Below are 16827 nucleotides of genomic sequence, written 5' to 3' on the forward strand. Positions count from 1 at the left end.
TTTTCAAGAGGATCCTTCGGATAACTCTTTCTAAAGTGCTCTTTCACTAACTCACCAACTATATAAACTCTTAGGCAAGAGTTTACATCTTAATGTTGCTTCTTCATGGCATTGCCAATGTTGAAAAACTCATTCATCCTCTCCAACTCTAAGAGTGAGCTTTTCACCTTTGACATCAATCAATGCTCTTACTGTAGATAGGAAAGGCCTCCCTAAAATGATTGGCATATGAGAATTCTCTTCCATGTCCAAAATGACAAAGTTAACTGGGATGTAAAATTTTCTAACCTTGAGTGGGACATTCTCTAAGATCCCTTCTGGATACTTAATTGATTTGTTTGCTAACTGAAGAGAAATGTGAGTTGGCTTAAGATCTCCCATGTTGAGCTTTTCATATATGGAGAGGGGTGTAAGGCTAACATTAGCCTCTAAATCACATAAAGCTTTTGTAGAACATAAATCCCCAATGTGGCATATAATAAAAAAACTTCTCAGATCTTTAAGCTTATGAGAAAGCTTCTTTTGGAGGATGGCACTGCATTCGTCTGTTAAGGCTACAGTCTCATGATCTTCAAGTCTCCTCTTATTTAAGAGGATTTCCTTGAGGAACTTTGCATAAGAAGGCATTTGGGAAATAGTATCAATAAAAGGCACATTGATGTACAACTTCTTCAAAACTTCTAAGAACTTCCCAAATTGTTTGCCCAATCTTGCTTTTTGAAACCTTTGTGGAAAGGGAAGCTATGGCTTATAAGACTCTGGAGGTATATACTTCTCCTCTTTCTCTTCAACCCCGCTTTACTTTTTCTTGAACCCTCTTTTTTTTCACTCTCTTGTTTTTCATCTCCTACAACATCTTTCTCATTTTTTCTCTTCTCACTTTTCTCTAATTTTTCATTGTTTACTACCTTCCCACTCCTTAATGGGATGATTTGACAATGTTCCCTTGGGTTTTCTGGTTGATTTGGAAGCTTTCCTATAAACTTTGTACCTGAAGAGCTTGCTTACTGTGTAATCTAGTTTTTCAGCATCCTATTGTGTGTTTACATTTGCTCTAGCCTTGCTTTCATCTCTTTTATCTCTTCATCATGCTTAGTTTGGTTAACAAGAATTTGTTATAGCAAAGCTTCAATTGTAGAACCTTGTTCTCGCTGTCTTAGTAGAGGTGCAGGATTTGTATTCCTTTGTTGAAAACCAAGTGGTGGTTGCCTATTCGGCTGGTATGGATGCCCTTGTTGCTATGGTGGAAAGTTCTGAATTGAAGCTTGATTTTGTTGATTTCCCTATGAAAAATTGGGATGATTCCTCCAAGCTTGATTATATGTTTGAGAATAAGGATTTCCCATATTCTTTTGCCCATAATTTCCAAAATAAGAAACTTGTTCTCCATAATCAACTTCATAACTCATTGTTCCTTCTGCATGAGCAACTTGTTGAGAACTTCCAGAAGATGATGAAGTGACTAGCATACTTAAATCCTCCATTTTCTTAGTAAGGACATTGGTGAGTGCATCAAATTTAACATTGATCATGTTGAATAGATCAAGTTTATACATCCCAGCTACTTGCTTCTTTTGAGTTGGAGCTGGCCCTCTTGGACTACTCCAAAGATGAGTATTGTTTGCAAATTTCTCCAAAAGCTCATAAGCTTCATCTTCATGTTTCATGATGAACTCTCCTCTAGTTTGAGCATCAATGATCCCTTTAATTATAAGAGTAACATTTGTGTAGAAATTCTTATTTATCATCCATATAGGAATGGCATGATGTGGACATTGTCTCTCTAATTCCTTCCATCTCATCCATGACTCATAAAGAGTCTCATCCTCTCTAGGTTAAAAAGCAGTTATTTGATTCCTTAATTCTTGAGTTTTTTCAGGTGGGAAATATGGGGCAAGGAATGCATTAGTGAGATTATCCTAATTTGTGATTGAATTGTGAGGTAGAGAATCAAGCCAATCTAATGTTGTATCCTTCAAAGAGAATGGAAACAATTTCAGCCTCCTCGCGTCATTAGATACTCCTGGTTGCTTTTGCATATCACATACATAGCGAACTTTTTAAGATGGCTATGAGGATTTTTTGAAGGATGACCTCTAAATTGAGAATTCTGAATCATTTGAAGCACCCTAAAATCTATCTTATAGCTATTTGCATCAATTCTTGGTCTTGCAATGCTGTCTCTCAAATCATCAAAATGAGGGAATGCATGATCCATCATACTTCCCCTAGGCACATTAGTATTAATAACTTCTTTCCTATAAGCAGCATTCTCATTGTTCTGATTGTTTACACCATTACCACTACTACCAATTCTAACTCTTTCCTCAGCCATTTCTGTCTCAACTTTTACTGTTCTCAAAGCTTCTTTTCTTCTTCTGATTTGTTTCTTGTTGGCTCTATAAAACTTCTCAGTTTCAGGATTGTACAAAAGAGATGTGTCACTTGTACTTTTTGCTCTTCTCATAAAAGATTAAAAAGCATCTAAAAAGAACATTAAAACACAAAGTGAAAAGATAATGTAAAAGTAAAAACTAAAATAAATTAAAATAATCAAGAATTCAATCTTAAATAAAAAACTCTCTAACAACGGTGCCAAAAACTTGTTGTGGCCCAACCACAAGTGCACGGGTCATTCAAGTAGTATAAAAAAGATATCATTCCCTTGAAAAGTTGTATTTTTAATTGAACTTTTGATATGAAATAAACTATGTTAAAATTGTATTTTAATCAAACAAATAAAAAAAATTTGGGAATTTGAAATTTAAGGTATGAAAATGCAAAACTCAATTCAAATAATGACTAATTTAATAATTGGCTAAATAAAGAAATTGTTAATATTAATAACAAAAAATTGATAAAATAAGATTAAGCTAAGCACTCAAAAGTAAAATTCCAAGCAACAATTGATAAAAGATGATTTCGGAGTTAAGGGTTTATATTCAAGTCAATTTGGAATTTTTCTAGTTAACCCAATCTATGAAATTTATGGGTTTAAAGGAGACTAATTTTAAAATTCTTTGAAATCTCTTTTTGAATGAATCAAAGAGTGCCTTGGTTAATTAAATCCTATTTTTGTGGAGTTTTAAAATTAATCAAGACCTATTAAAATCTTTAATCAATTTGTAAAACCCTTTTAATCCTTAGTCTATTTCTAGATCTAAGCTGATTAAGTCTAATTTTTTTATTATCTATCACTTAGTTTTCTCATTTCGGTCCTTCAACCAAGGATTAAGAATATAACTTAATGGGGCCCTTGACTAAACATGTAAATAAGCACAAAAAAAATGGATTAAACCTCATAAATTTCATTAAATTGAGACTAACCTAGTTTAATCCATAAAAATAATTCAAATATTTCATCCCTAACTCTTAAATCATAGAAAACTACTCACAATCCATGTTCATTACAAGAGATTTTATGTAGAAGAAGAAATAAAACATGAAAAGTAAACTTAAAACTAAGAAACCGATATTTGGCATGAAGAATCTCGTGAAGAAGAGCCAAAATCTCAGCTGGTGAGTGAAAAATGGTGTTCTTCCTCTTTTTGTCTTTTTCCTTCCTTTAATTCTTTCTTCTTATTATTCTTCTTGTAGCCAAAAGGGATGTAATGATGCTTAGATACCCCCTAACAAAAACCCTAGAATTGTCAAAAAATGGTGTGAGGTGAAGTTATTATATGTGTGAGAATATTTTCTTCTTCAGCCAATTAATGAGGAAGTGAACAGACTATACAGTGCCTATGTAGGATCTTGTGTAGAGTCAACTCTGGAAAGGATGAGTAAAAACAAATTTGCATAGCCATGCTGGTCCCCGGGCACATTTTGGTAAGCTTCAGAAGTTTTTCATAAAGGTGCACAAGCGAGTTGCATAGGCTCTGCAGGTTTCGGCTTATTCAGGCTTTCTCTCGTGAAGGTGCATAGGCTGTGCAACACCCTGTGCAAGTTTCGGCAATTCTCAAAATTTCTTCTAATTTTTATACACAGCTGCACAGACTGTGCAGGAGCTGCAGTGCCTATGTAGGATCTTGTGTAGAGTTAACTCTGGAAAGGATGAGTAAAAACAAATTTGCATAGCCATGCAGGTCCCCGGGCACATTTTGGTAAGCTTCAGAAGTTTTTCGTAAAGGTGCACAAGCGAGTTGCATAGGCTCTGCAGGTTTCGGCTGAAGGAGCGGAAGCGTGAAAAACACAAGATTATACCATTGAATTCAAAAATTTTTCACCTAGGGTCACATGCACCATGCAAGATTTATTTTTATCTATTTGATTTCAATGATAAACAACATATTAAAACTCTTTTAATATGTTTTTGGATATGTATTTGCCATTTAAGATTTTAAAATTAATCAGATTAATTTTAGAACCCTAGATTAAATCAAGAACGATTACACTAACCTCTTGATGTGCTGCAGCGTGTTTGCGCCTTTGAGATTCATCTTCAGGATACCAGATGTTGTCCCTCTAGCTTGTCCACACCAAGAACACCTATGGCAGCCCTTGAACAGATTCTAAAGCCTTTTCTATTAATTAGAAATTCAAGTTCTGCCTTTTAAGAGATTAGAGATGTAAACAGGACACTAGAAACAATTTCTAGTGTTCTTAATTCAAGAGATTGATGGCTAATCTCTTTGAATTGATGAGAGATGAAGAGAAATAGCTGGAGAGGCTCAAAGTGGCGTGACAATTGAGAGGAGAGGCTACTGGTTATGTTTTCTTTTCATAACCACACTTAAATAGCTAGGTTAACACATTAAACCCTAGCCACATGTCACCTTTTGATTAGCTCTAGGTTTAAGTGACCCAATCACATTGTGCCAAGTGTCAAACCTATATTTAATCTTGATTTTAATCATCTTACATGATTAAAAAAACATTTGGCAAGCTTATGTGTTATGCCATGTGTCACCATCTCATGGTGCCACGTGTCACACTGTGAAATGACCAAAATGCCCCTGTGTCTTAATTTTGAGTTCTTAACCCAAAATAATTATTTTCTTCTTCTAATTAATTTATATCAAATATAATTTAATTAATTAATCTCTATTAATTAATTTCTCATCAATTAAATTCATATTTAAACACTTTAAATATAATTTTAATTTGTACTACACATCCAATAATCTAGATTTGGTTTCAAGTCATGCTAGGGACTTTGCAATTTAATTGCAAACCAAATCTATTTAATTAATCAATTAAACTCTTTAATTAATTAATTAAATCATATTTAAATAGGTGATAACTTGTGTATGTGTGTGACTTACTAGGCTCATCACTAATTGGCAATGAGACATGATATCAACTCTTAATATCATCAGAACTCTTTCTTACCATAAATGATTTCTCTAAATCATTTTATGAACCTCATAGACCATGGTTAACACCTAGCATAGCATGCCATGGCCACCCAATTAGTAATAAGGTTTACCTTAAATGAACCTATAATCATATGTTACCATGCACTAGAATCTCTCTGTTACAAAATCCCAACTCAAGCTGGAGTCATGGTTTATGTCAAACTCCATTTGCTATGAATATTATGTTCTCTTTTAATTCCAGTTCTTGATTAAAAGATTTTTCTCATCAGAAACTCTTATTTTTCTCATCAGAAACTCTTTTCTGAATAAATCTATCTGTCCTGGCCAGGAACTTGAAACATCAAGAATAATTAAATGAACATAGGATTTTATCTCTATTTACTTAGAGGAACAGATTCCATCTTGATCAACACCTACCTCCATATATAACTAGCAGGAGCCAACACATGCCCATATACCCATACATAGTACAAGTATGAAAGCAGTATCAAACTCAAACTACCTATATACAAGATAACTGTTCTATCTCAGGTCTAAAGATTATATGCACTGATATGATTTATGACAAAACATTGACAAGAGTAAACTCCATTTGCTTGTCATAAGTGTCACTGGTTCGGAATACTTATAAATTATAAGTGCCTATCAAGTTTGTTATATGGCATGATACTCACCATTCCATCTTATTTATATCTCATATAAATAACTTGGGAACAAACATGAATACAATCTTTCTGGATAAGTCATGTCCTTATTATGAAGTATCCTCGATTGTGAACCTATTTATGATACTTTGTGCTAGAAATATTGTCACTCATATTCTTAACAACTTAAGAATAATATTTCTAACAAAATATCAATGGACCTTTTCTATTACACATAAATATATTATGTAAACGGAAAAGTGGAAATGCCTTTTATTATTAAAAATATGTACAAGATACATACTAAATGATATGCTCTAGGGCATACTACTAACAATCTCCCACTAGCACTAGAGCCATTCATTACAATATTTTAGACCTATCTTCTCAAGATGTCGGTCTAACCGAGCTTGTGACAAATGCTTAGTGAATGGATCAGCTAGTTTTTCAGCTAATGTTATTTTTCTGCATGGCTATATCGCCTTGCCCAACTATATCTCTGATAATGTGGTAGTGCCTTTCTATGTGTTTGGATTTTGGTGAGACCTTGGTTCCTTAGCTCAGATGATGCTCCATTGTTGTCACAAGTGTAATGGAACCGCGACTCAATGGAAGGAACTACATTGTAAGTTCTCATCACGAACTTCTTTATCCAAACGACTTCTTTTGCAAGATCGATGCAAAGAATATACTCACCTCGATGAGTGGAATCTGCAATGCGTGCTCTGTTTGGAACTCTTCCAACCGATCGCACCTCCATTACAAATGAACACATATCCAGAGGTAGACTTTCTATCATCGATATCGATTGGAAATCGAATCGGTATAACCATCCAATTGCAAGTCTCCACCTCCATAAATCAAGAATAAATCCTTAGTTCTTCTCAAGTACTTAAGGATATTCTTGGACTATCGATGTTCCAAACACGGATTGGATTGATACCGCTAGTCAAACTAACGCATATGCGATATCCGGCCTAGTACACAACATTGCATACATTAAACTTCCAATAGCCAAGCATATGGAATCTGGCCATCTTATCTCTTTCTTGGTGTCTTTGGAGACATCTCTTTAGAAAGGTGGATACCATGTCTCACTTGGTAACAATCCTCTCTTGGAATCAAGCATGTTAAACCTCTTTAACACCTTTTCCAAGTATAGACTTTGGGATAAACCAATTATTCTTTTCGCTCTATCTCTATAGATGCGAATCCCAAGAATATAGGTTGCCTCCCCTAAGTCTTTCATGGAGAATGTATTTGACAACCATACCTTTATAGTCATCAACATACCGTATCATTACCCATCAACAAGATGTCATCCACATATAAGACAAGAAAAGTGATAGCACTTGTCACTAACCTTTTATATACACATGGCTCATCCTCATTTTTGATAAAACCAAAAGATTTAATGGCTTCATCAAAACGGATGTTCCAACTCCTCGAAGCTTGTTTCAACCCATAAATGGATCGCTTTAGCTTGCATACCTTGGAACCATGTTGGGATTCAAATCCCCTAGGTTGTTCCATGAAAATGTTTTCTTCAATGTATCCATTGAGAAAAGGCTTTTGACATCCATATGCCAAATCTCATAATCATAGTATGACTATTGCTAATAAAATCCTAATTGATTTAAGCATGGCAACAAAGCAGAAAGTCTCCTCATAGTCTATTCCTTGCCTTTGGCGAAACCCTTTCGCTACTAGCCTTGCCTTATAGGTCTCTACCTTTCCATCAGAACCAATTTTCTTCTTGAAAACCCATTTGTTCCCTATAGGTACCATACCTTCAGGTGGGTCAACAAGATCCCAAACTTGATTCTTATACATGGAATCAATCTCGGATTTCATAGCATCAATCCATTTTGAAGAGTCTATATCTGATATAGTTTCTTCATAGGTAAGTGGATCATCTCCATGATCTACTTCTTCATGAGTAGACAACTCTTGTTCTTCTTCATGAAGAAAACCATATCTCACTGGTGGGTGAGATACCCCGGTTGTTCTACGAGGAATAGTGTAGATGTTTCATCAATGGGTATAGGTTGACTAGATGGATCTATATCCATCCGATGCATTGGTTGGTCGAATTCTCCAATTCTAACTCTATTTGCCTTCCTTTGCCTCCTTCTTGAACAAACCGTTGTTCAAGAAATGTGGCATCTCTACTTATCACAACCTTTTGTGAAGTAGGCAAATAAAAATAATATCCAAAACTATCTTTTGGATATCCAACAAATCGACCTTTTACGATCCGGTCTCCAATTTATCGGTGTTCACTTTTTGATATAAGTCGGACAACCCCAAATCTTAACATTCTTAAGAATTGTTTTTCTTCCATGCCATATCTCATAAGGTGTGGAAGAAACTGATTTTGATGGAATCCTATTCAGAATATATAAAGTTTGATTCTAATGCAAATCCCCAAAAGGAGATTGGCATATCAGTATAGCTCATCATACTACGTACCATATCTAATAGGGTACGATTTCTCCTTTCAGATACACCATTCATTGTGGCGTTCTGGAGGAGTCGGTGAGAAACAATGCCATGCTCTCTCAAGTATTCATCAAATTCGATTACTCAAATATTCACCTCCACGATCCGATCGAAGAGCTTTAATACTTTTTCTGTTTGATTTTCTACTTGATTTAAATTCCTTAAACTTTTCAAAGGATTCATGTTTGTATTTCATCAAATACAAATACCCAAACCTTGATTTATCATCAGTAAAGGTAATTAAATAATGAAAACCCCCTCTAGCCATTTCTTTAAATGGACCACATACATCACTATGTATTAGCTCCAAAATATTTTCAGCTCTTAGCCCTTGTCCAACAAAGGGTGATCTAGTCATTTTGCCTTGAAGGCAAGATTCACAAGTTGGAGTAGGCTCAGAGCCCAATGAGGATAGAAGCCCCATTTTCTCCAATTTTGCAATCCTATCTTCTGCAACATGACATAACCTTAAGTGCCAAATATATTTTGAACTTGAGTTGGTTTTCACCATGGCATTGTATTCTTTTAGATCACTTGCATTCAATTTGTGTTTGTCATTATTATCCAAATAATAAAGACCATCATTCATATAACCCGAACCAACATATTTATTTCCAAAATAAATATTGCAAACATCATCTGAATGAAATTCATAGCCATTTCTAGTCAAACTAGATATAGAAATGATGTTCTTAAAAGCATCAGTACATATAAAATATTATCCAAACACAAAACATGTCCAAACATGTAAAAGATTTAGATCCTATGGCTAAAGCTTCAACGATTGAGCCATTGCCAATCAGGACTCTAATATCTTGAGAACGCAAGTCGCTATCGTTTGCTAGTTCCCGCATATCATTAGAAATGTGAAGCGGCACGATATCTAAAACCCAAGCTGTAGATGAACTATAAGTATCATCGTAATCTAAATAACAAGATATGGACATACCTTTGAAGGTGTATCCTTCTTGTCCTTGAGAGAAGCAAGATACTCTAGGCGGTTCCTTTTCGGTGCCCATCCTTTTGGCGGTAGAAACACTTTCCTTTGCCTCCATCGCCTTTAGTCTTCCTTTTACGTTTAGCTATTTTCTTGGAAGGACCAGGAATCGAGGTTTCTTTCTTATTGCCCTTCTTCTTGTTGGACTTTCCAGCAGAAGAAGATGCAACCAAAGCTACCTCTTTTCCTTTATTGCCTGGCATATTCTTTTGGGCAATAACCAGCATGTTGAGTAATTCAGCTAAGGTGCATTCTTGTTTAGTCATATGGAAATTTGTCACACAATTCCCAAAAGACTCGTGGAAGGATCAAGGATCAAATCAGTTTGTAGTTGGAAATCCATGTTGAAGTCAAGATGTTCAAACCGCTCAATCACCGAATCATCTTGTGGACATGATCCCCAACATTACATCCCTCGGACATCCTCATACGGAATAGCTGTCTAGATATCTCATACCTAGCATTCCTGCTGTGCTCACCATACAACTCTTGTAGGTGAAGGAGGACCTCACTCGCACTCTGCATGTTCTCATGTTGCTTCTGTAACTCATTACTCATAGAAGCAAGCATGTAACACTTAGCTCTCATATCATGCTCCTTCCACTTGTCCAAAGTTTCATGTTCCTCTTGTGTGGCCTCTAGAGGTAAGGGACCAGGAACATTTGAATCTAGAACATATCCTATATGTTCAAGGTTCAGACAAGTTTCAAATTTCTTAGCCAATCGCATGATTAGGTCCTGTCAACCTGTTGTGATCAAGTATGCTTGCAAGGATATTGGGTGGTGGTGGTTGTTTTGTGCTCATTTTTATCAGAAAATTAAACTGCAGAAAATAACCAGATTAATTAGTAAATGTATCATGTAATTAACCAAAATGATTATGGTCTTTTAATCAAATTGGTCCTCCCACTAACTTAGCGAATCCTACACTTCCAAAGTAGAAAACGGAAATCCTAGTTGGATGGATTTCTAGTGGGTGATTGAATTCTTATAATTCTATTGATCATCCTCAGGTACATCCATTATTGGAATTACAATAAACTATAAGTGAGCAACTCCTTGCCCATCACATCTCATGTGAGGTTCAATCCTTTACCTAGCCCCTAATGCTCAAAATCTCAGGTACATCCATTATTGACTTATCTTGCATTAGTTAAGTTGATCCCATTGAGCCAGTAATTATGCAAATAATTTTAATGTCCTCAGGTACATCCAATATTGGCCACCAAACCATTTACATATTTACAACATCTCATGCTTAACAATTATTCTTAAGAAAATCTCTTAAATTAATTGCATCTCATGCAACTATTTAAAATTTCTTAAAATAATTGCCCCATTGGAGGGCTTATGTTATAATTACTTTAATTATACCATTTCCAACTTAATCATTTGTTTGGAAGATTTTATAGTCATTTTAATTACTATTAAGGTCTCACTTTGCACATTATCCATTTAGCATGCATATATCATATAATTGCATACATTCCCATACATCTCATGCATTCATGGATAAGCAGTAAATATGGTATGATCATGGACTTTCTAAGGGATTCAATTCTGAGCCACCAAGAATTGAATCAGGGCATTCCTAGGTGCATTTCATTCATTCATTTTACAAGAGTTGCTGAAGGAGTACATAATCAACACTTGATATTGAATTCCTTCCATTGGTCCCACCAATGCTCTTGACCTCCTTGAACTTCTTGCAATCCAATATTACATAGTAATCCTTGGCATACCAAGGCGAATTTACAAGAAATTAAATAAATGAAATTACAACCCAAAAATATTACAAACTTAATAATACATGCCCAAAATAAATTAAAATAAATTAATTAATTTACAATCCCAAATAAACATAAAAGAAATAAATCCAATCACATTGGTCTTTTATAGTCCATGATCATCCATCATGCATATCACTATTTAACAATTAAATAAAACATACATACTTAAATTAAATTGAATATCTCATATTCAACTTAAAAATCCAGATTTGAATATGATTCAAATAAATTTAAAAATTCAGATTTGAATCTCATTCAAACAAATTTAAAAATTCAGATTTGAATCACATTCAAACAACTTCAAAAATTCAGATTTGAATCACATTCAAACATTTTTTAAAAAATCAGATTTGAATCACATTCAAATATTTCTTAAAAAATCAGATCTGAATTTTATTGAATCAATTTTAAAAAATCAGATTTAAATATGATTCAAACAACTTTAAAAATTCAGATTTGAATCACATTCAAACAACTTTTAAAATTCAGATTTGAATCACATTCAAACAATTTTTAAAATTCTGATTTGAATCATAATTTAATTGTGTGATTAAAACAACTAATTAAACACTTTAATTAGTCAAAGAATAGGCCTTAGATCATACAACAATTGCAGAATTAAAAGCCAAACCTTGAACCACCCAAGGAACCATTGTTGCCGCCACCAATGGTGGCTTCACCATGTGTGACGCCACATCTCATGATCCAACCAGCAATGAATCTCTTGATCTCATGATCAAACACACAATTAAATTATATAATCAACAATCTAAATGGCAAATATAGTGGCTCTGATACCAATTGAAGGAGCGGAAGCGTGAAAAACACAAGATTATACCATTGAATTCAAAAATTTTCACCTAGGGTCACATGCACCATGCAAGATTTATTTTTATCTATTTGATTTCAATGATAAACAACATATTAAAACTCTTTTAATATGTTTTTGGATCTGTATTTGCCATTTAAGATTTTAAAATTAATCAGATTAATTTTAGAACCTAGATTAAATCAAGAACGATTACACTAACCTCTTGATGTCTGCAGCGTGTCTGCGCTTTGAGATTCGTCTTGAGGACACGGATGTTGTCCCTCTAGCTTGTCCACACCGAGAACACCTATGGCAGCCCTTGAACAGCTTCTAAAGCCTTTTCTATTAATTAGAAATTCAAGTTCTGCCTTTTAAGAGATTAGAGATGTAAACAGGACACTAGAAACAATTTCTAGTGTTCTTAATTCAAGAGATTGATGGCTAATCTCTTTGAATTGATGAGAGAGGAAGAGACATAGCTGGAGGCTCAAAGTGGCGTGACAATTGAGAGGAGAGGCTGCTGGTTATGTTTTCTTTTCATAACCACACTTAAATAGCTAGGTTAACACATTAAACCCTAGCCACATGTCACCTTTTGATTAGCTCTAGGTTTAAGTGACCCAATCACATTGTGCCAAGTGTCAAACCTATATTTAATCTTGATTTTAATCATCTTACATGATTAAAAAAACATTTGGCAAGCTTATGTGTTATGCCACGTGTCACCATCTCATGGTGCCACGTGTCACACTGTGAAATGACCAAAATGCGCCTGTGTCTTAATTTTGAGTTCTTAACCCAAAATAATTATTTTCTTCTTCTAATTAATTTATATCAAATATAATTTAATTAATTAATCTCTATTAATTAATTTCTCATCAATTAAATTCATATTTAAACACTTTAAATATAATTTTAATTTATACTACACATCCAATAATCTAGATTTGGTTTCAAGTCATGCTAGGGACTTTGCAATTTAATTGCAAACCAAATCTATTTAATTAATCAATTAAACTCTTTAATTAATTAATTAAATCATATTTAAATAGGTGATAACTTGTGTATGTGTGTGACTTACTAGGCTCATCACTAATTGGCAATGAGACATGATATCAACTCTTAATATCATCAGAACTCTTTCTTACCATAAATGATTTCTCTAAATCATTTTATGAACCTCATAGACCATGGTTAACACCTAGCATAGCATGCCATGGCCACCCAATTAGTAATAAGGTTTACCTTAAATGAACCTATAATCATATGTTACCATGCACTAGAATCTCTACATTACAAAATCCCAACTCAATTTGAGTCATGGTTTATGTCAAACTCCATTTGCTATGAATATTATGTTCTCTTTTAATTCCAGTTCTTGATTAAAAGATTTTTCACATCAGAAACTCTTTTCTGAATAAATCTATCTGTCCTGGCCAGGAACTTGAAACATCAAGAACAATTAAATGAACATAGGATTTTATCTCTATTTACTTAGAGAGCAGATTCCATCTTGATCAAAACATACCTCCATATATAACAAGCAGGATCCAACACATGCCCATATACCCATAAATAGTACAAGTATGAAAGCAGTATCAAACTCAAACTACCTATATACAAGATAATTGTGCTATCTCAGGTCTAAAGATTATATGCACTGATATGATTTATGACAAAACATTGACAAGAGTAAACTCCATGTGCTTGTCATAAGTGTCACTGGTTCGGCCTACTTATCATTTATAAGTGCCTATCAAGTTTGTTATATGGCATGAGACTCACCATTCCATCTTATTTATATCTCATATAAATAACTTGGGAACAAACATGAATACAATCTTTCTGGATAAGTCATGTCCTTATTATGAAGTATCCTCGATTGTGAACCTATTTATGATACTTTGTGCTAGAAATATTATCACTCATATTCTTAACAACTTAAGAATAATATTTCTAACAAAATATCAATGGACCTTTTCTATTACACATAAATATATTATGTAAACAGAAAAGTGGAAATGCCTTTTATTATTAAAAATATGTACAAGATACATACTAAATGATATGCTCTAGGGCATACTACTAACATCGGCATGTTCAGGCTTTCTCTCGTGAAGGTGCATAGGCTGTGCAACACCCTGTGCAAGTTTCGGCAATTCTCAAAATTTCTTCTAATTTCTGTACACAGCTGCACAGACTGTGCAGGATCTGCACAGGCTGCGCAGATTTCGACAGACTTCAAAACTTTAAATTTTCAAACTTTATTTTTGGCACTTTTGGACCTGGAATTTACTCCTCACTTGCACAATTACCTTTTAGTCCATCAAGAATACCATTTTATCTACAAAACAAAAACAAAATTATAAATTAATCAAAAAATTGACAATTACGAAAAATTAACTAAATAACTAATAAAACTAACAAAAAATTACCAACAAATGAATAAAATGACTATGAAATTCAACTTAAATGACTATATAAAATACATGTATTAAATATATTTTTTAAAAGAATTTCAATAATATTGCCAAATTAATAAAGTCGTATTTGACATTAAGCTTAAGAGTAAAAAAGCATTATTTTGGATATGTTGAGAAAAAAAATATAATGTAATAAATTGCCTCTGTTTTATCATCTTATTTTGTTTTATTGCTTTTTTTTTTCTTGACTTCATGAAAATTCAAGTAATTTAAGTTGGAGACTTTGTAATTTATAAAGTTAAATAAATTATATACATATAGAGAGAGGGAGAGTTCATAGAAATTTCAAATTATTTTTTCTCTTTTATATCTCTTTTTTGTGCGGTCACCATTCACCGGTGACTATCACTAGATTGATTTTATTTTATTATTTATTTTGTTTTATTTTTTTAATAAATTTTAAGAATTGTATTCATTTAAAATAGATATGAATTTCTTTCATTAAAAATATAACTGATATCCTATCCCTAATATTAGGGTAATAGTTCTCGTTATTATTGGGGGTTTGTTTTCTCCCTTTAATAAAGTTTTGTTTTAGTTTCATGGTATTTGAATGGACTTTTTGACATTTCAAAATACAATATACATTATTCATTTCTTTTGGTTGGAGGCTTGAAATCTTCAAGCATAAATAATGATTTTCTATTAATAAAGCTTAATATAGTGCGATCTATTCTTTCATTCACGTTTGATGATTTAATTTTTTTTGTGGGCCATAAAAGTAGCAAATTCTCAAAAAGTAGTATTACAAAAAAATTTTTATCGTTCAAAATGAAAAAAGATGAAAAAATTATTACGCTTTATCCAGATCATCATCTCTGAACATAATATTTTAATTATCTATATTTTTATTTTTTTTTCTTATGAAAAAATTATGTTGTATTTATCTTGTGATTTTTAATAATAAATTGTTAAACTTTATTAAAAAAATTAAAATTATATGAACCCTTTCAAATTAATACTAGCAGCTAGTAATATTGATTAAATCATTAAAGTTATAACTAAATGCTTTAGAATGCATATGTCATGGTCCAAAAAATTAAATTAATAATTTAAGTCCTAAAATTTTCATCTCTCACGTTGTTTCAATTTATTGGAAAGAATATTTTTATTTATTTAATTTTGATTGAAATTTAAATTTAAAATTTTATAGCTATGTATAGTAGATTGATTATTGAAAGAAATATTTGAATTAGCTTGTTTAGGTGCTTCTTATTTTTGTTGTAATCAAGACAAAGTGTTTTCTTAGGTCCACTCAACAAAACTTAGCATTAATTAACTTATGTTATAAGAATTATTTATAAGTTGATTCAAAATAAAAAAAAAAAAGAAATTTTAAAAAATAAAAATATATATATTTACAATTCATAGAAATTACCAAGTAAGATGAGAAAATTTAACCTTCTCGACATAGATTAAAAAATAATAATATGATTTCATCCCTAAAATTAAAAAATCAAAGCACAAATCAATAGTTTCTTTTTTTTTTTAATTAAATTAAAGCATTTAGAGATTTAAATTAAATCACTTTGTTGAAATATATTTTGTTGGGTTCGAATTGAAAGTCTAAATACGTACACTCTTAACAATAAAAAAAATAATAGAGGACTTTGATATTCTTTCTTTTTTTTTTTTATTGTTGATTTGGATATTATTCATTAATGCTTCGACTTGATTTATATATTATTTATATATGCATTTCATATAGTCATTTAGGTTAAATTTCACAGTCATTTTATTCATTTATTAGTCATTTTTTAGTTAATTTCATTAGTTATTTAGTTAATTTTTTTATAATTGTCAATTTTGGGTTAATTTATAATTTTTGTTTTGTTTTATAGATAAAATGGTGTTCTTGAGGGACTAAAACTTAATTGTGCAAGTGAGAGTAAATTCCAGATCCAAAAGTGCCAAAAATGAAGCTTAAAAATTGAAGATTTTGAAGGCTACTGAAAGCTGCATAAGGAGCTACATAGCCTATGCAAGTTATGTCCAGAAAATACAAGAAATTCTTAAGTTGCCGAAAGTTCATAGCTTAGTGCATAGGCTATGCACCATCTTATGCAAGAGACCAGAGAAATATTGTAAGTCTATCGAAATGTGCGTAGCTTCCTGCATAGCCTATGCACTTTCACGGAGGGTGAACTTAAACCTGCCGAAACCTGCATAGCCTCATGCATAGGTTATGCAATAGTCTATGCAGCTGACTAGAAAATCTCCCAGGCTTGTCAAAATGTGCATAACCTTCTACATAGCTTATGCACCTGCTTATGCACCTTCAC

The 16827-nt window shown here is 32.7% G+C and overlaps 1 non-coding gene across 1 annotated transcript; it reads left to right on the forward strand.

The window, feature by feature from the left end:
• The first annotated feature begins 1758 nt into the window (after positions 1-1758).
• On the forward strand, positions 1759-1866 carry LOC131183514 (small nucleolar RNA R71). The gene has a single exon (XR_009151565.1). It is a non-coding gene; the product is annotated as a small nucleolar RNA R71 (small nucleolar RNA).
• Positions 1867-16827: the final 14961 nt, after the last annotated feature.

The sequence above is a fragment of the Hevea brasiliensis genome, chromosome 9 (assembly GCF_030052815.1).
Source record: "Hevea brasiliensis isolate MT/VB/25A 57/8 chromosome 9, ASM3005281v1, whole genome shotgun sequence".
Classification (NCBI taxonomy): Eukaryota; Viridiplantae; Streptophyta; class Magnoliopsida; order Malpighiales; family Euphorbiaceae; genus Hevea; species Hevea brasiliensis.